Below are 21,319 nucleotides of genomic sequence, written 5' to 3'. Positions count from 1 at the left end.
GAAATATCCCGCAATAACAACGAATTTCGGACACACTGTGCAGCAGGGTTCTATTTACAAAACTTTCTGCAGCAATTGTTCAAAGACACTCAACTCATAGGTTAAACGAACCACGTAGTTAAAATTGGGTTCACGTAACGTAAGATGGCGAAGCTATTTTTTTTCTAACTTAGCTGATGAAGAACAAGAGGATTGCCGAAACATCAGCAAGTTTAATTTATACCAAATCTAAGCAGGACAAATCCAGCACATTTTTAAATGGTATTAGAAATGTGGTAGGTTCTTTGAATTTTTTTTTCTTTTACGAAAAATTTAGTACAAAAATTTACACCCAATCAATAAACAAAGTATTTGAAAAGTGCAACTTTCAATGGTAGTAATGCTAATTTCTGCATGAAATATAATTAAGCCATTAGCAATTTGCACCTGGTCAACTTAACTCCCTACACGTGGACAAGTTTGTCAAGCGGGTTCAAACTACCAGATAATGCGCGATATCAGGCTTGCTACCGCAGACATTTGGCATGGGGCGGGCTTGCACATTCCTTAATTACTTTTCAGTGGCATTTCGCATATCTTCAATTGTATGATGCTGTCAATTTCATTTTGAATTCAACCCCGTAAGATATTTTCAAATACTGATAAGTCGGGCGACCTGGATGGCCATCTTATGAATTACTTGAAACATAGATTTTGGAACGCCAACACTATCGTAAATTTGTCTACAAGAATTAGTACGAGTTAATCCAACTGTCGCCAAACGAATCATTATACCAATTTCCTGATAAGATTTTTTGTACATTTTTGGCTGACCTTTGCGAAAAGATCCAAAGCTAATTAGATTAGTTTGAAGCCTACCAGATATTCTTTTATTGGGTTGTCTAAGTTTTGGATGCCTATACAATACATTTATAAAAGTTACACTAATGTTAAACATGCTTTATTATCCACGATACCTGTGCAAATTGAGATCAGATGCTTCATCAGTATTTTCACGACAGCACAAATTAACGCAGCATATCAAATTTTTTTACATTTCGGTGACAGTCTTTTAGAACAATTTAATTAACAAATTAAATGCTATAATAAAATAATTCGACAGGCAAAGCGTTTTTCTGTTTCGGTCAGAGCCAACTCTTTCAAATAATGAAATAGAAAAAAAAACACTTAAGACAACATTATGTCATAATTCAAAAAATAAAAAAATCTATCTATAAAAAACTAGCAAATGACCCCCAAATCGTAAGCCTCTACTTTTACTCATAACCGAGATATTCCGAATTGCGGACACACTGCACAGTTTTGTGTTTTTGCACGGTCGTTACCTGGAATAAATAAATGAATAATAATAATGAAAAAATAATGGATTTGCAAGAATTCGGGACTTAAGTAATTCTTCCAATAAATCGTGGAGGCTATGCAGATGGCCAGATTTTTTCGAGAAAGACCCTTTGACGCGTGTAGTTCACTATGAGAACTATTATTGGTCTGATATAAGACGGCCTATCACTAATGACATTAATAAAAGTGTGACTATCTGCTGCAGTCCAACTATTTATTGCTTTGCGCATACAGCATCGTCAAGAATATAAAATAACAAAATACTACATTGTAATGTCCAATACAAACTGATGTAACGGACAAATATACGTAAAAATTCGTAAGGAACAAAAAAGTTCTCTGCATGACTGTGAACTTGATACCCTTGCTATGGCTCTGATCACTTTTAGGCAATGAAAACTTGTGTTATATGCTTGTCCCCAGAAGGTTAAACCGTAGGACATTGCTCATTGAACAAGCCGTTGGTAGACCAACAGAAACACTGTCTCTTATAATTTTTATTAAGTAACAATATTGATCATCATACAATACTAAAAATTTTGTACTGTCATTATTCTGCAACAATTTATTTTCTGTTTTTATTAAGATACTGTAATCCATAGGCCGGTTTTTCGTTCCAAATTGTACTGCGGTTAATTTTCTTGAATTTAAATGTATCCCGTTTGATCTGCAACGCCTGTGATTATTTTTACGCTAAAATATAAAACTTGATCGAAGTGGGGTTTTAAAAAAAAAAGAATAAAAATAAGTGTAGGAACAATTAGTGGTGGCTGTTTAAATTTAAAAACTTTATGTTCTATTTGAAATTTGAATGTTGCCACTGACATCGGGTAGAACCGGCAACTTTGCAAAAGAGAGAAATATTTTTAAACTGTACGTCAGGGCCAATTTCAACAATATCTATTTTGGTTCTCGTAAAACTTCTAAATTACGGACTCATTGGAGAATCCTGTATAATATCTGCATAGAAAGTAATGTTTCTAATTAAACTCATACGAAAGGTTGATCTTTCCACAACAGATTGTTCCACGTCTTTGGTCAATTTGATTATTCAAAAATATCTGGTTGACACTTCCCAAATTTTAAATTTACAAACAGTGCGTGGAGTTGCTTCATAACTCTGTGCCCTGTTTCATTCTGATCATTGAATTTTTGGCAATTTTTTGCTAGGTAATATTTTTTTTGCCAGTGGTGACTGCATCGATCTGCTTATTCTCAAGTGTCGTTTTATATAGACCTGTCCTCAACTTTGTCATCAAATTGAAAATTTAAAAACACGTTAGAAAATTACTGACATTTAAACCTAAACAAATTATTTAGAAAATGCAAGTATTAAGGATTTACGCGCGAAGCATTACTAAAGAAATTTGCGACAAGAAAGTTACACCTCAGCCATAAAAAGTTATATTTAGAAAGGGCAAGTTTTAAGTTTAAAGTTTTTTCACGAAAAAAATGTGACACCTAATCCATAATTAAAATGTTGAAATAGTGCAAGCATTAATGGTCGTTATGCTACTTGGGTTCTTTTTGAAAACGAGACAAAAGTGACCAACGACACCAACCCATAATTAAAATATTCAACAATTTTGAAGGCTGCTAATGCTAACTTCCGCTTATATAAATCATTAGCAAATTGCAAGTTGCTAACTTCCGACATGTAATTTGTCTACTTCTCAGGTATTGCCAATTACATAAGTTGGCCTCAGTAGTTTCGAAAAGGCTTTATAATTATAATTGGTGCAATAATATTCAAACGAACGTATCGCAATTAATTAAGTCATGCTTCACCAAACAAGCTCCTAGTCAGCAGAAATTCACCTATTTAAGGATGCCCCATTCAAACGACCAGCAGCCATTTACAATTGATTCCCTAATGGAGATAACCGTTTAATAAATTGATGTATAATATAGTGTGTCAAGCGAACCCTGTTCTGGCTCACTCCCGTTCTAAAATCTGAGGCGTACGCAGGGATCCTGGCGAGATCACATATAAAAACGAAGCATCGCGGTCGTGGTCAGTTGTCGAAAAGATAATCCGGAGCGCGCAAATATAAACAATCTACCGAAATAGAGGCGTTATATTGGGAGTTATCGTTCCATTATACGGTTCTGGTAGTATGCGTTTACGGCGAATGGTACATTGGATTATCCTAAACATTTGGTTACTTCTATAATCGGCGATGCGCTATCGATTAAGAAAGTAGCATCAACATTGCAATTTTAAAGGAAACACCATATATATTATTATATTTTCCGATCCGCTAAACTTTATGAATACATTCCTATCTTCGCTGGTTATCATAAAAATAATTATTTTATATATTTTTTTATACCAAAACATAGCGTCAATTAAATTTTTATTACTACAACACTGCAACCAGTAGAAAATTAAAATTTTGGAGGTAGCTTAGAAAGGTACTGTACATTATTTTTTAATATAGAAATTAGTTCTATATCGTACTAATGATTTGCCTATGGGATACAAAAATAGTTAAAGTGCATTTTTTAAAATTCTCTTGCGAATGATATATCTTGTCCCTATACCTAAATCGTTCGGTTTCCGCAATTTTTTCTGAAAACTGGATCGTCAAGACCAATGGTCATTAAATAATTCGTATAATTACGATGACAACTCTTAGGTCCAGTGAGCCGGTGCCCCATCTAGTTGGTACCAGGAGGTCCGAAGTTATTTTTAATCTCTCGAAAATTGCTCAAATCGTATAGGAACGTATTATTCAAAAACAATCATAAAGTATTAGCGGACCCGAAAATGAAATAATATACATTATCCCATTTAAAATTTCATGGTTGATGCTACTTTTTGGAAGAAGTCGCAACGTTGCAGGGTTGAAAATAGTGACTTTGTTATTTTGGAAGAAATGTAAATTTTAAGTTCAGTTAAGGTTTCCGCTAAGCGACTTGCTTTTATTCGTTTAAATACGTAACAATACCATTACACTTCATATAATATATATAAAAATTATAAAAAAATGACTTTAAAAGGCTATGCAGGCATTTCATCAGGTACCAAATGTGGATTTGATCGTGCGTTAACTAAAAAGAAAAAATATATTAGGTGATACATTTCAAGAAAGTTGTTGGCGATCGGAAGTATTTTTCATGCGATATTTAGCCCAAGTTTGGTTAAACTTAACTCGAAGATACAATTTTTTTTTTATATAGGCATAGAAGAGCCCTAATTCAGAGGTCTCTTAGTTACAATGCTGTGAAGTGCTTTTTATTATAATTTTAGTTTTTATTCTTGGTGTGAAAATAATATTTTATTTCCCAATTTCTTTCTCTCTTGCTTTTGGCTGTTTTAATTTAGTTTGGAATGTATTTATTTTGTACTTTTCTTAACTTATAAATAAATTCTATGGACATTGTTTACAAATTCAGTCTCATGACATTTTCGTTTTGTTTTCCCGGTGGTTATATTTTAAACCGTATTAAATACCTGCTCCACCTCCAAATACTCTCTAATCTAGATTGTTGGAACTGTTAATTATTGTGATAATAACTTTATTGCTCAACAGAAAGCAATCTAGTAACTGAATTTAATAAATTCTACCAATTTCGTTTAAAACTAAGAGTTCGCAATCGATATTGAAGTTGTATAACGTCCATCAGCATCAAACGTATATTTCTCAATTAGAACAGGCTACATTTCTAAGAAAGCTTTAAAACATAGTAAAAAATGTTTTTAGTGTGACAATTGAACCAATCTCGAAGTACCCTAACAAATTCGAATAGTTTATGACATCATGTAACAATTGACTGACTGGCACGCACAATAAACTTCGTGATGGATATGCACCATTAGCTTTGAACACTAAGTATTTAAAAAAAATCTGTACATTACGATATTGCTAAAATATTTACAGTTACGCAAACTATGGGCATACTTACATCTAACTGAATTTATATGTATATCGTGTTGTTATTGAATCGTTCTTTTTCTCTTCTTTTCCCTCTTGTTTCTTGTCTATATGTCGCGTTTCAGTGAGTATTTTGTATTCTACATCTAAAAATTATTATATTTGAGAATTACATTTTAAATTCGATATTGAAAATCAATAATTTTATCTTTTCAACTGAAGCTCGCACTGTTAAAGTGTAAATGGTTTGAGCTACATCGACCGATCAGTGTACCAACTGCACTCTGTAAAGTAATCACTAGAAATGGGAAAATGCATGTTTAAGCGAATAACTGGGTTTTAGCATTGCTGGGAACTAAAGCGGTCCTAAAATTGAACCCTGGGACACCCCACATGTTTTGAAATGTTTATCATATTTATACCCATTGTAAGAGATGTATTGTGTCCTGCCACTCAAGAAATTTCCAAGGAACATTCGGCACCTTCGGCAAATCCAGATCTCTTAAATTTTTGAAGTAAAGCCCCATGACTAATTGATAAGATGTCAAAAACTAATAAATAACACTTTCTCATTGGCATTGACATTGGGGTTTCGCTTTCAACAAACCATCATTAACTTATTTTTTAAATATCCCAAAAAAAGTATAGCCTGTATTTGAATCTCACATGTTGAAATATCTGACAAAATATAAAAAAGTACTTACTTTTGGATCATTTAAAAAAATTAATTTAATGATGGTTTCTTGAAAACGAAATGTCGGATATAAGATCTAAAAATTTCATCCATTGACATCTGTTTAAATAAAGTCAGAAATAGTATATTATGCAACAAGTGTGGTAAAGGGCATTTGAGTCACGAGATTATTTCGCACGAGCGGAGCGAGTGTTTAATAAACAAGGCAAAGTACCAAAGGTGGTGCATACTATACTTTTTCTACTACCGTTAGTTTTGTATTTTCTATCCCATTGTATCTTTAATGCCATAGAATTGGTGTGGGTTCTGTGCTAAATATTTTGTATTTCCGACTGTGCCATCATAAATCGTACCGACTAGAGTACAATGACACTTTCCGCGCGCCAGATCGGTGTATAATTGGGCATTTTTGAGAAGGTAGTAGAAAAAAATTAAATCGACAGTTCCAAATTCCTCTTTCTCTCAAATATCTCAGCAGGACATGAAAATTGTTCATATGTCAATAAGCTTCAAAGAATGCAACTTTTTCCTAATTTAACCTGAGCTGTATCTCCAACGGATACTGAGTATCCCATGCTTAGGATCCTTATGTTGATTATCTAGTACTCGCGTCTAGTACCCGTAGGTTACAAAAGCGGTGATTATTTATTTATAAAAAGTATTCTTTTTGAGGCAGGATGCGTCTTTAATTCTACAATGCTATCCTCTATAATTAGTTATCCTTCAAAATTTCAATATATTGAATTTGACCTTCCATGAATAGCATGTCGGTGAGATAGGTTATTATTACGATTCACACGAGCTGTTTAACCATATTCACCCAAATATTAAACACAAGATCACCCTTTTGCTTGACGAGAATGGGTTTAGTAGGGCCAGTCGTTTAGCTGGATATGATCGACTCAAGCCCAGTGAGCAATTTCGTTGAATTCGTTCCGCTCGGTAGGGTTTTCGGCGCTGACCCAAGAAAATTCGTGGATTTCGTCGGAGGGAAGGCGTCACATTTTACATTAGAGAGAAACGAACGAAATTCAGCCAACTGGCTACATTTAACATTTAAGTCATTCGGTTCTGCGTCTCCCAGGATCTCGCAAAATAAAACGAGCGGTATAATTATCTCGCAACGAACCGTTTCGCCGAGAAGGAAAATAAAAAATGCGTTTTCCGCGCACGTTCCCTCTTCTTTCGTTTTACTGCCACCGAAGAGCCCTGCGCGGCGTTATAAAAAGGAACTTTAGTTAACCGCTGCTCTGGAAGGTAACGGTTAACAAAAAAATTGGGATTTTCAAAACGGTTAGACTGTCGTCTCTTTATTTAGGTAAATCTCTATCAGGCAATTTCCTTTGTTTTTTCTTAAGTAAGTTAATTTTCATTTATAGGTTAACGGTACGTAAAATGACGACGACGTTAGACGCACGAAAATAGCTATAAGAAACTAAAGTGGCTCTATTACGGTAAAAAGCAGTGTTGCCAACCCCAGCATAGAGTAAAACTGTAGATTTGCTTGAAAAAAACTGTAGAAAACTGTAAATATAAAATTAAAAAACAGTAAATCTACAGTTTTATGTTATATTTTTTTTGTATAATTGTATGAATGGAATTCATTATATGGAGGGTATTAAAAATAAGAAAACTCGTATAATTATCAAAATTTTAATCAAATTAAATGTCGTAACATTTCAAGTATCACTAGCTACTATGTTATTTTCAATTTCTAAGTCTTCCTGATTTTCCGTTTCATTTTTATTTTTATTGAATTCGTACATATTTTTATTGAATTTTTTAAAATGGTCATTTGTCACATTGAACTCCAAACAATTATTAATTTCTGACTTTGTGTGCAACGTACCTTTTATTGTGGTCGTAGAAAGTTTATTTCTTAGTTTGGTTTTCATAACATTAATGCTCGAAAACAAACGTTCTACCGTAGCGGTACTGTGCGGCAAACATAGAAGCTTTCTGGTTAAAGTCGATAATAGTGGAAACATTGCAGAACCGTCGCCTTTTTTTAATTTGGAAACATTCCACCAAAATTCCTCTACATTAGGCGTATCAGTCTTATCAAAATTTAAATTGGTATTACGCAGATTTCTCCATTCTCTATCTAATTCTGTTATATTTTCTGGACAAATACCTGGGAAATAATACAACATCTCAGAAATTGAAGTTATACGTTTTTGGGTCAAATCATGACCTAAAATCGCTTGTGGGTTCAACACTTCAGTGCCAGACGTTCTTTATCATCGAAAGGAAACCTTTGTTTGATTTGGACTAATGCCTCAATGTAAAATTCTTTACATTTCCCGTAAAAATTTGACAATTTATCGTCGTCCGATTCTTGAGTGTCTTTTTTCAATCTAATCATTTCAATCTAAGTAAATGGATCCGCTCGTCATTTACATCAACACTTAATATTTTCTTTTCTTTGGCATCTAATATATCTTTGGTTTTGTTTATCTCTTCTTCTGTCAGTTCTAAATAAACCGGTTGTATAAAGCATTCTAAAATTGTCACATATGCTGTGTAGGCCTGATTATATAATGAGTACAACTTTGGTTTTTCTGTTTGCATTTCTTTATTCAAATCTGTGAATATTGGTAAAACAAATCGCAAGAATTCCAAGTATAATTCGGTTGTAGGTTCCATGGCTTTTGTTAAAATACTTTGGGCAGAAAGTAGACGATCTGTAAACACTGCTGATTGGAAATATAATTTTATAGCTGGCAGTTGTTCCAACAATCTATTTACAACATCGTTCAACGATAGCCATCTGGTTTGTGCGGGGTGCAATATTTTATGTGGTTTTATATTTGTAAACGCCTGAAAAGTTTTAAAATCACCGATGCGTTTAGGTGAATTTTGGATGTGATTGAAAACTTCACGGCAAAAATCTTCGAGACCTCTTGGTAATTTTTCACAAGCGCGAGATGCGCAAAGCGCAAATGAATGACATATACATTTCATGGTGAAAAGATTAGGTATGTCATTCTTCAAATTAGTCATCATGGAGTTATTCCCACCGAACATGACGTTGGCGCCATCAGACGCAAATCCTAACATATTCCTCTTGTATGGAATTTCTTTCTCATTAAAATATTCGATAGTTTTTTGGTACAAAACTTTAGCTGTGCCGTCGGTGATTGGTATCAGAGTTAGAAATTTATCTTCTACTTTATAATTTGCGTTGACTAACCTTGCTATTAAAGCTAAATGCTTGATTGTTGATTTATCAGTGCTCTCATCTACCAGCAATGAAAACTCGTTTTCCCTTAATTTTTTTATCAAGTTTTCTTCAGCGGTTTTTCCTGTCACATTTACTACAATGGCTCTTGCTTTTGTTCGGCTCATAGACATATATTCAGCAGTTTTTGAATCTGGACACACCGATTTTATTAAATTAGTCAGATGTGAGGCAACATTAAATGCAAGGTTATGTTCCGCAATAAAACATGCTAGTTTAATTTCGCCGGCTTTTCCCATTTGCTGTGGATCTTGTGATTTTGATGTTGATGGGAACAAAGATGTGAGCTTAGGTTGCTTTTGTATTTTTTTACAGTTTGCTAGGTGCTTTGATGAATTTTTATGTCGAATCAATTCTTGAATTCCGCATTTACGATCACAGTCACATGCAGAGCAGTAAAAATAAGTGTTACCTTTCTTACTTTTTACGAGCCATCCACTAAAATTTTCGTCATTGAGCCAAGAGTCAACAAATTTTTGCTCATATCTCATAACTTTCTTCTTTCTTCGTGGGGATTTATCAACATCTGACTCATCACTGCAACTTTGCATATTCGTTAATATTTGCTCAACTCACAACGTCACATAATAAAAAAGAATCTAATCAGATAAGGAATGAACTAGATAATGACGTATAAATTATTGTTTTATATCGACAAAGCAGTTACGGGGATTCCCCAGTAAAAATAAAAAAAGCAAACCATAGAGAATGTCGGTAAAATATTGCCGGAACGGCCTACCACTAACGCCATCTATTAAAATATCATCTGACCATTACTTTCGGTGCGATAGTAGCAGGTTTACCTGAAGCTGACTTAGTATACAGACAAATAAAATAGATGACGCTAGCATCTTGCATAAAAACTGTAGAAAACTGTAGATATCGAGGCTTAAACTAAAAACTGAGAGAATCTCCTAAAAACTGTAGATCTACAGTTAAAACTGCAGGGTTGGCAACACTGGTAAAAAGTGATGCGCCCCAGGTGGCTATGATATTTTCGCAGTGCGCATGCGTCACTCCCAACTGACTCAGTTGCCACATTCTCGTAACTTTTCTGAAAAAATTGACTAATTTTTATAAGAACGCAAATTCAATTTCTGAAATCCGAACATAATTGGCAACGACGAGCTAGGTAAGTTCCATTGACAGAGAATACTAACAGTCTGTGCCATTGTTGTTTTCATTGGTGTTTGTAATTATCTGCGTACCTTTTTCGTGTTTTTGTAAAAATCTTGTGTTTGTGGTCAAAAATGTAAGGCAAAGGATGTGCCTATACACGGGTAAATGTTTCCTTATGTACCAGTTAAATTAAAATATTATAAGGTGGCTTATATAGAACTCCCACTCACAAACGTGTATAATTTATGCTTGGTCCTTCACGACATTACAGCAAGTCTGGCAAATATCAGGACCTAATAGGATCTTAGACAAACCCGAGTGATTTAACAAACTGCAAAATGCACTTGCACATAAATATTTACATGTCAGTTTACTAAACAGAAATCCCAATATTTAGAGTTACACTTAAATAGCTATATATGAAAGATGTTTGGGTAATATGCTTTAGTGTACAAGAATTACAGGAAATATAAAAAAACAATTAAGCTGCAAGTATTACTACAACAATCAGAAGAAATACTCCTTGACAATTACAAATCCTTGTAAACCACACTGTGGGAAAGTTTTCGTTTGTCATCACGCTTAGTGAAAATAAAATTGCCTTTCAGTTGGCCAAGAAACTATTACTGAAGAAAGTGGGGAATTGCCAGAAACAGTTCAGGAATTCTAGGCAACTCTTCAAAATTTAGGAGTACTTCATTTGTAGGTCACCAAGCTCTTTAAGAAGGTAAGTGACTACTGCAGTACGGAGTCACACAAGTTCACACTAATTAAATAGAAACAGTTCTATCAATGAATACTGATTTTGTAGATCTGCTTGTTAGATTCGGGACAACTTGCATATATGTCTATCTAATTTTTTTTTGTAAACTTGCATATATGTCTCTTTTCTCTTTTTGATACAATAATAATCACTTATCCAATTTACATTTTATTTTTTAATTTACCAAAAGATGAAATTGTAAGGAAATGCCAGAAGAGCATCCATATGTGGAGGACACATCACTCTTTTAAGCTATAGAAGAGGTGGTAATGGCTTGATAAAGTAGGCAGTGCAGCGTCTTTTAGGTAGATATTGTTAGCAGTTGTAAATTGGGTTACTTGTTTTCTGGGTATTGTTACCAATGGAGCTTGACAGCCCATATTTAAGGTGCCAAACGGTACCTTTTTAAATAAAAAAAATTATTACTTATTTAACAGTTTTATTTCTGATTGATATCTATCTATATCTATCTAATCCGACTGATAAAATTTATCAAATATATTATTGTGTTGGGAATATGTTTATGTAACTTTTTTAGGTCTAAAGTATTGATATTTTTCTTGCAAAATATTCATAGTTTTATAAGGTTGGATTGGATTGGATTGGATATCTTTCCATCTTGAACATAAGAGAAATTTTTGTAGACAGGGGGGGCTTTTTTGGGCTTTATTTCCAGCAAGTCATAATAATAATTTCTTTTCTAGGTAAAAATTGAGCAGACGCCAGCCGACATTCAATCTATAGTTATAGTCAAAACAACATTACAAGTTACAGAGAAACCTGGCACAAAATAACCAGCGGTCATCAGTTTTTAAAAAGAACTTAAAGCAGAGTAACATATTGTCAACAAGCTGATTTAAATTTTGTTTAGAATTTGCAGTTAATCAAATTTTTGCTTTAGTTATTCTACTAATAATTAACAATAGTTTAGTGTATTATAAATGAACAAATTTTTTATTGCTTCATCTTTTTTGCAATTTTTAAAGGTGGTGATCTTCTCAAATCAAGTAATATAAAAGTTCCTTGAAAAGAGTTACACTGTAACATCTTATGTCGGACGCCATTGTGCAAATATAAAATGAATATTATTATGCTATTAAAAAATGCAGCATATATTTTTATTTAATTTCTTTTTGCGTTTATAAACCCTGTAGACACAATGAATTTTCTACATGTATTTTTAGCAGATAACAATTGCTGTTAAATATTTGTAACTGGGAATTTTTTGCGGTAGCCAGCATAAATGAGGACGTTTGTTTGAAGTTCTGAATAATTCTTAATTAATTAATTAATTAATTCTCTAAAACTAATTTCTGTACAATTCTCTTACATTTAGGGCTAACTGTTTATTGACTTGTTTTATACTAGTTTTTAATTTTCTTGGTTATATTTTGCAATACCTACAGTTTTTTAACGAAATTGTCCATGCGCACTTTTCATAATTATGTATTTGGGAGGGGAAACTTTCGGCAATTACTAGACTTGCGTTGAAAAAATGAGTGTTCTGTCTATAGGAGGTGTTTGTTGAACATTTTTTACACTTAGTTGTTTCCTGTGCGATATCTAGTACCTCAAAGTTATATTTACATTTTTCAGAGTCATATTTCGTTAATTCGACTTTACATTTTCAAAAGAGGTTAAAATTATAAGTTTTCAAAAACAAACTATTTCCGATTTATTTATTTATACAAATTCGGGAAAATATAGCTGGTATCGTGTCTATAGGGTTTAAAAAACCAAAACGCCAAATTATTTACAAAATTATGCTAAGGGCGCCGATCCGTGTGCTGTAATTCCGCATAATATTAACCCTGCACTTGTTTTCCACACCTTAATTCCTTTTTTGCCTTAAAATTTTATGGGATGCAATTTGTGTTCTAATTTATTATTTGAAAGAGTAGTAAGTATAAGTACTGAATATTGCTCCGGCAATTTTATTAATAAATTTAATTTGTTAATTAAATTGTTCTAAATATTATGCCTGTCAACGAAGACTCTCTGTGTGTTGTTTTGAGCTATGGCGTGAAAATACGGATGAAACGTTTGAACTGTATCTGCACAGGTGGAATTGATAATAACTTTTACAAATATATTATGTAAGTATCCATATATAGTAGTATAATTTTGAAGTTTATGTTTTGGCAACAATAACAAATTCTTGTAGAAAAATTGCGGATAGTGTTGGCGTTGGTTAATTTTGTATTCCAGGGACCAACAACGGAGAGTAGAATTATGTCATTGATATTTACAAAATTTTAACAGAGATAGGGATTTTTATAGGAAAATTATCTGGTCTGATGAGGCTTATATTAGCCGTGCCCCGGCATTTTAAACAGGCAAAATTGTTGATTTTGGTGCCAGGAAAACGAACATGTGGTATTGGGAGTAACAAGGCAGATTCGGCACATATACATCTGGAAATGCTGCAAAATATCTTACCAGAAACACGCGGAGAAGTCTCGTTAGTTCGGTTAAACAGTATATTTTTCCAACACGATGGATCTCCTGCGCATAATTCTGAAATCATACGTTGACACTTGGACAATAATTTTCCAAATCATTGAATTGGCACAGGTGGTCTCATAAGATGGCCACTCAGGTCTCCCGACTTGTACTTGATGCATGATAATTGTTAAATATATAAAATTATGATGTAATATAGTTTTTAAGTAAAATATTTAGTGATATTAATAATAACTCAGGCCAACAATTTTTAAAATTTTGAAATCCTAAATCTAAATCTAATTAAATTTAAAGCATTTTCCTCTATCACGTAAGGTTTTTTATCCACAATAAAAGAATAAATAAATGAAAATCCCGCTTGAGTTAAACATTATTTCTATTAATTCAAGAACAAAAACCGATTTAAAAAATCTGAATTAAGTCTCAAACATTAGCTAAGTCCATGTATTTTTGGATGATCTCTCCCTGTTGGACGTTAATGGATTTTATTGTATATTCCTAATAGCCGAATTGTCTCTTTTTATTGACCAGCTGTAACCTGTCATCATTGCAACGTTCCATTTCTTTTATATCTTGGTAGAACCTCCTCACTGGCGGCACCAAGATTTCCCTAACATTAGTAAGTGAAACCCATTCAACGTTTTCAGATTCAATCATGGTCTTGTTCTTCCATAAATCGCCTTATTTGAGGACCTGCAAAAATTAGTTCCTTTAGTTTTGCATCTGAGAGAGCGGGAAATTTTACCCATAGGTAGTTAAAAAAAGGTCCATCTTAACGTACTGTTTCATTAGTATTAATTTAGTTCGCAACGGTGGTAAGTAATTTTTCGTGGATCAATAAGACTATCTTAAAGAATATTTTTTGGTCCGGAACTTAAATTAATCCTTTTTGGGTCAGTTCTTTTTCACCCAATGTTGCTGCCTCTTTCTACTGTCCCACTCACACAAAAAACTAGGTAATTCGTATATCCTGACTGCTAAGCTAGTAGGCGTCCCACAATTTGTAATTCACCACAAATCATCTAACTATAGTCCTTGTATTTGACTTTCACAAGCAGTAGTGGCAGATTTTTGTAGGAATCTTTTCCATTGTACAAAAGAACAGCTTTAAGGCTTCTCTTGGATGAGTCAATAAAAAGATTCCAGTCCTTAGAATTGTAGTCTGTACCAAGTTTCTTTATTAGTGGTGCAATAAATAAATGAATCACTTTGTTCAAAATAGCCTATAAATTCTGTCTCGCCTTTCAAGAAATATATGATTTTAACGTCCTATGCCTCTAAATTTTTATTTCGAAGTCTAGATGCAAAAATTTCGGAAACCTAAGTCTCTCACTAGGATATTAATTTCTGATTGTAACTGTTGTTCCTGAGAAACACTCCATATATCACAAACATCACTAACGGTATCCTCACCTATTTCAGATTCAGAACAATTGGTGGTATCTCCTTCTAAATTGGCTGGATTCTTAGAGATTGGGACATCTGGACCATGTGCCCACTGACCTAATTGCAGACTTGAGTTTCGGATCATGGTGATTTGTTGACTCTCTCCATATCATAAGTATTTCATTATTCCAATGTCTTCAACCTTCTTCATATACCTTACAAACAATATGTGACGCCCAAGGTTTGTCTTGATCACCCACCACAAAAGAACCACACATATATCAAAACGCATCTAGAATATTTTTACAAAGTGTTAGCATTTTAAAAAGAAAATTACTACGATCCGACGAGGCAATGTTTGGAGCACATGTTTTGGAATTACAGAGACTATATTTTAGTTTCGGGGATTCCCCGCTACTATTCTGTTAATTTATGCAAAATATAAGCTAGTGGCGTGCCAAGTTCAATTTTTAGTACGTTATGTAATGTTCCTATTTGTTAAAACAATAAATATGACATCTCAAAAATTAATTCAAAAATTTTGCGTAATAGAAACAAAAGATATTGGTTTCCTTTTAGTCCCTGTAACTCCAAAAATATAAAAATGGTAAAGTGAAGCTTTGAAATGCAATGGGATAGTTTTACTCATAACCGAGATATTGATGATTGATGATTTGCGAGTTTTTAACTTAACATTTTCATGCCTGTCCAAATAAATTCATTGTAATTGAAATTTTGAACCTAGAGGAAAAGATATCCGAAAGAGATTTTACATGGAATTGTTTTAAAAGTCAATTAAAATAAAATATCCTTTCAAATATCGATTTCTCCAGTGTATTCAATCAAAATTGAGATGGGTGCCCCGCCTTTCACAAAATATTTTCACAACCTAATTTAAGTAAATTATAAGGTATAAATGGTGGATTGGTTGATTTCACACTATATAAAGAAAGGGAAAGGAAAAAAGGAAAAGAATATCCATTTTATACTGTGACTCGACAAACACTTTGATACTTTTAACACAAAACATTGATTAGACTGTTAACCGGACATGACAAGTCAACTTCTTGAAAATTGCCTAATTGTTTATGATAATGCTAGTTAATATAACACTTTAGCTTATCTTAAAAAGTACCAACGATCGTCAGTCAGCAAATTAAAGAACCAAATCATATGATAAAACCTATTTTGGGAAGTTGGGAAAACTCAATCCTGTCACAGAAATTAGTTGAAAAAATTGCCGTTCATTATTCCTTTCATTAGAAAACTGTCGAACGCAAAGTGCCGAACGTTTTGACATTTTTGTGTGAAAAAAGTATATTTTTTAATAAATTCTATAAATTTTATCTCTAGATGATAAAGTTGCTTCAATACGGAAGATTGAACGGGAAGAAAAGAAAAGTAATGTGAGGCGTCGATACGGACCTACACCGTCACTGTATCCACGATTTGGAAGTGCAAAGAAAAAATCATTCAGGCTGAAGCGGCAGGCAGTTCTAAAACTAAAAAAAGCCAAAATTTGAAGATTTGGATTAGGCAATGTTGATGTGGTTCCAACATCAACGTCATAAAAATGTTCCATTCTGTGGACCTATCGTAAAACTAAAGGCAGAAAAGTTTGCTGAACAACTTGGCATCATCGACTTCATGGATTCGGAAGGATGGTTGAAGAAGTTCAAACATAGACATGGTATAAATTATGGATAGATAAGTGATGAAATACCATGAGGAAGAAGAAGTTGATTTGTGACCACCACCAACCATTAAACAAGTCCTATATCAGGTTAAGCTGCTAGATAATTTTTTTTATGTATTATGGGGAAGATGACCCTCTCGAAGAAATGTCGAAAATACAAGCCAAAGTACGAGATGCATATTGGTATACTAAAAAAAATCATTTTTTAAATATTTATATAAAATGTGCCTAAGTAGATGTTACAATATGTATATAAAATAATTATATATTACTTATTACAAAACCCATGTGCATATAGTTATTTTTCAAATGACTATAACTCTTTCTAACGAAAAAAAAACAGGCCCTTCAATTTCGCTATATAGAGTTCCGTCTGTATAATGATGGAAATACAATACGCTCTTCCATATAAGCACGTCATTAAAACGTACGTAGAGTTTTTTTAACTAAATATGCCTGGCCCAAAAACTACACCAAACTATCAAATAGCCGAAGTTTGTTCAGAGTTCTTATGTATACATAAGAGTTAACTGGCATTACAAGCTCAACCCTGCATTGATTACTTGAAAATAATAGACTGGAAAGGAAAAGGAAAAAACGATGTGACAAAGGCATAACGAATATGGTAAAGCAAAGTAGATTCACAATAAAGTGTATGCGATGTATGATAGGCCTCAGATTCCGACACTTGAATTATTGCAACAAATTAAAATAAAATTGCAGTTGTGAAAATGAGTTTTAGATGTAAAAATTTTGATAAACGTAGTTGCATTAAAGAGATCCAACGGTTGGTGGAATGGCAACAAAAATATTAAGATTAAATACCCATGAAAGGGCAGCAGAATTCGATCGAAATGCGCTTTGAATCTACCTGCACCTTGAAGAAAAAAATATCTATCTTACACTGCGGCTTGAAGATGGGTTGGGTGCCAAACGCTTTTCTACTTTCAGCAAAAAACATTAAAGATTGTTCATTGCTTTCCGCTCGTTTAATTAGTGCAAAATTGGGTATTTCAGATTAGGGAGTAGAAAAAATATTTTTTTACAGGAAATTTAACATATTTATTTGTCTATAAATTTGATTTATTTTATCCATGTGTACATGTGTATAAACGAGCCAATATACTTCTTGAACATAATTCAATCAAAAGCAAAAGTAATAAAGCTTATTAATCTTACAGAACTGCATATAGATAGGTACGCTTTATATTAACTATTTATCGAACTCCTGATTTTTTCAGATAACGTGGTCAAATTTGCCCAAACACTAATATATGGGATGGGTGAAATTTTGTTAGCAAAACTGTTTTTATTGTTTTTGCAAAACTAAATAATAAAAATACTAAATAATTGTCTGAGTGTTAATAAATCAAAAAGGCATAATACTTCAAAAAGTAGTATTGTTAAAGGATAATTTCTTATATTTTTTTGTTTTTTTTTTATGTACTTCAAAACATATAAGACACAAAAGAAATCGTCCTTTAAAATCTGTCTACTAGAAGGAGTGATCATTCTACTCTAAGTAAAAAATACCACCAGTGGAAAAGTTTTGCGGCAATCTTTAAGCGCATTGTTTTAGCTCCACCTTTTGGGGGAGTTGGAGAATTTGATTAGGTAATATCTTACCTAATCAAGTAAGTAAGTAATATCTTGACGGGCATTATTTTAACTCTACATTTCCGGAGAGAATGTGCTCGTACTGAACTACTTTCCAGAACCAGGAGAGATGCGAGAAATCTTTTTTTGTTTCTTTTTTACGTAGAGTTTTAGCTTTAGCAAACATTTTATAATTTTTTAAAAAATAAGAATTCCCTACCAAAATGATCAATAATATCATTATAACTTTAGTAGGTCCCAAATAATCAACAACAATTTTAAATGCACTAATAAAACACCTTATTTTTTTGTGGAAAACCATTCTTATTAAACTTGTTATTTGACAGTTACGGAATGTTTCTATTTTCAAAAAAAAAAAAATTAAAATCAATTCAAGAATGTTGCGTGATAGAAACAAAAAAAACATTGTTTTTCTATTACTTTAGTCCCCAACTCCAAAGATTTGAAAAATACCAAATCACAAAATCTTTGTTGGCCTGTGTAATTTATTTGAAGCCATATTAAAATATTATAATATAAAAGTGTTATTTATATTCAGAAAGTCCTGAGCCGATGCAGTGAAATGATGTAAACTTACACGGCTTGTCTGATTTAAATTAAAAAAAAAAACGTCTGAAAAAAAAGCTATTCAATTTCATTCCACGTAAAAAAATCGCTATAGACGTATTTTTATTTTTTCGATAGCTGCCGCAAAACGCGAAATTTTCAAAATCACCCAGAAACGCAATGGGATAAGAAAATTCTGTCGATTGCGTCTTTCGTTTCACAAAAAAGTGGGTCCATGACCCGCAGCCTCTAGGTTCGCTCATAACCGAGATATCCCGCAATTACAACGAATTTCGGACACACTGTACAACATGAATTGCAATGTTTCAGGATGTAACTTAAGAAAAGGTTGTTAACCGAAGAATTTCATACGTTTTCGGATAAACCCATTGTAATTGCAGCTTTGGGCCTAGAGAAAAAAATAGACAAAAAAAACATGTATGAAAGATGGTTGCATGGAATTGTTTTAAAGGTCCAATAAAAAGATGTCCTTTGAATTATCGATTTCTGCAGTGTTTTTATTCAAAATTACGTGCAATGGGTTCTCGCCATTCACAAATATATTTCCACAACATAAATTAAGTAAATTATATACGTATAGGTACCAAGACATTATGAAAGTGTTTAGGAAAGGTAATCAGATTCCGTCACTTGAATCATTGCAACAGAAACTGGTTGATTTCCTGGCAGTCGTGAAACATTACGCCATTTTTAGCACAAATTCGCTCAGAAAACTGACGCTCATGATACTATAAAGAAAGAGTGGCAAAATTCTTCATCAAACTGCATTTTGAATGCATCTACATAAGTGAACTTTTACAATGTTGAGTAAAAAGTAATAGTTAATCGTAATGCTAGTTATCACAACACTTTAACTTAAAAAGTACCGACTAACGGCCTTTCTCAGTAGGCATGACCTTTATTTTGATACTTATACTACTTTTTTTTTAGAATCTCTCAGAGCTTTGCTTTTATTGTCATTAGTTGATTTGCTTCCACAGGCTGATATATAATGCAGCACATACCCTTCATATACCTATTGAATTACTTAAGTTGGGAAAACTCAAACTCCTCACAGAAATTTCCAGATTTTCTATAAATATCACTATGGATGGCTATCTATTACATTTAATTGTATAGGTGATAAAGTTTTTGTCATTAATCTTAATTTTTCGATTAGCGCAAATCTTTTTTTTTGTTATTGTAAAATAACGACAAAATAAATTTGATAGAGCTTTAAAGTGATTTCATTGCACACTCTTTAAAAATGACACTGAATTTTGGTACCAATCATGTACGAATTACTACGACGTCAAGTCACATTGCACAGAATTCTAGAGTTTGATACATTTAAGAAAGGTGCAGATCAGCACGATCGCTACAATAAGGCGGTGAAAGGACAGACTATAAATAATAGGTCTTCACGAAAAGAAGAATATGAGCCAAAAATGTATTCAAGTAATAAAAAGAGAAGATTCGTATAGCGAAATAAAAAAGACAAAGGTCAGTTTTACTGAAATAGTTTTTGATAAGTGTGCTAAGTGTAGCAAGTTTAACATTTTCTATTCTTATTCATTTTAAACTATCTGAGCTTCATTTTCAATTCCATGAAATGGGAAAAATGTTCCAGCTTGCACTGATGAATCAACAGCCGAGTTAAAAACACTTCGTTTGATCAGGAGTAGTTTTTGTTTATTGTTTTTTATTCAATAGTAATAATATAATCTACGCTCTGTAATATTCTGCTAATGAATTATTGTCACATTTAAAAACATTTAAGAAGGTCTTTGTGGTGCACATTGGTTCAATGGATTAAAGATTAGAAAATTTATAATGTTAAAACATGTGTCAAAATTGAAACGCTAATAACATCCGGCAATATAAAAATATTTTTAAAATATTTACGTTGGAAGTACCTTTCGCATTAGTCCACTTTAGACCCTTATTCCATAAAAAAAGTGTTAATGAAATATTGGTGTTTTCTCATTGCACAATTTGAAAACTATCAATTTTGAAAACCAATATTTTATCCCTAATCAAGCAAAAATATACGCATAAAAAATACCTGTGCTTTCGAAAAACAAATGAATTATGCTGAAATTCCGCTTGAAGAATCTCGGCTTACCTGAAACAAAAATATATATTAGTAAATCTTGAATACCTGAATTAGATGTTAATCCACAACACATATTTCACAGTTGAAAGATTTAAGTTTCCGAAGTTGTTTAATAGATTTACATCTATATAATTTAACTAAATAAAAATACTGCAGTCTGCTAACTTTTATTTGAAGCAAACCAAAAATTAAATTTCTGCAAAAGTAATAAACTTTTGCTAAAACAAGTCAAATATGAAGTTTTACTTTTGGAAAATCTTGAAACCTGAATAATGGTATTAACAATTTGCCTTTATGTTTTTACGTACATATACAGTGAAAACTCCCGAAACTCGCGAACAAAATTTGGTCTCCATATGTATTAATCCATGTATGATGAATTTCTCACTCTCTATACGTAAAAGAAAAAAGGGCACAGGTAACAAAGTAATGAATGTAGGCCGACTTCTAACATTAAAT

At 32.7% G+C, this 21,319-nt stretch overlaps 1 protein-coding gene across 4 annotated transcripts in view; it reads right to left on the bottom strand.

Moving 5' to 3' along the window:
• The window catches only part of LOC132698809 (tyrosine-protein phosphatase Lar), a 1,212,853-nt gene that overhangs the window by 839,339 nt on the left and 352,195 nt on the right, over nt 1-21,319 (bottom strand). Inside the window, exon 1 of one of the 4 annotated variants that reach the window (XM_060665110.1) lies at nt 20,810-20,826. The exons of the other annotated variants lie outside the window; for them this stretch is intronic. The gene's annotated coding sequence lies outside the window, so the exon portion shown is untranslated. Of the gene's footprint in view, nt 1-20,809; nt 20,827-21,319 lie in introns of those variants that run through there. 4 annotated transcript variants of the gene reach the window in all.

Source organism: Cylas formicarius, unplaced genomic scaffold (assembly GCF_029955315.1).
Source record: "Cylas formicarius isolate icCylForm1 unplaced genomic scaffold, icCylForm1.1 PGA_scaffold_2__14_contigs__length_35257938, whole genome shotgun sequence".
NCBI classification, from domain to species: Eukaryota; Metazoa; Arthropoda; class Insecta; order Coleoptera; family Brentidae; genus Cylas; species Cylas formicarius.
The sequence above is the reverse complement of the archived record's forward strand: the minus strand, read 5'-3'. Positions and strand labels throughout refer to the sequence as shown.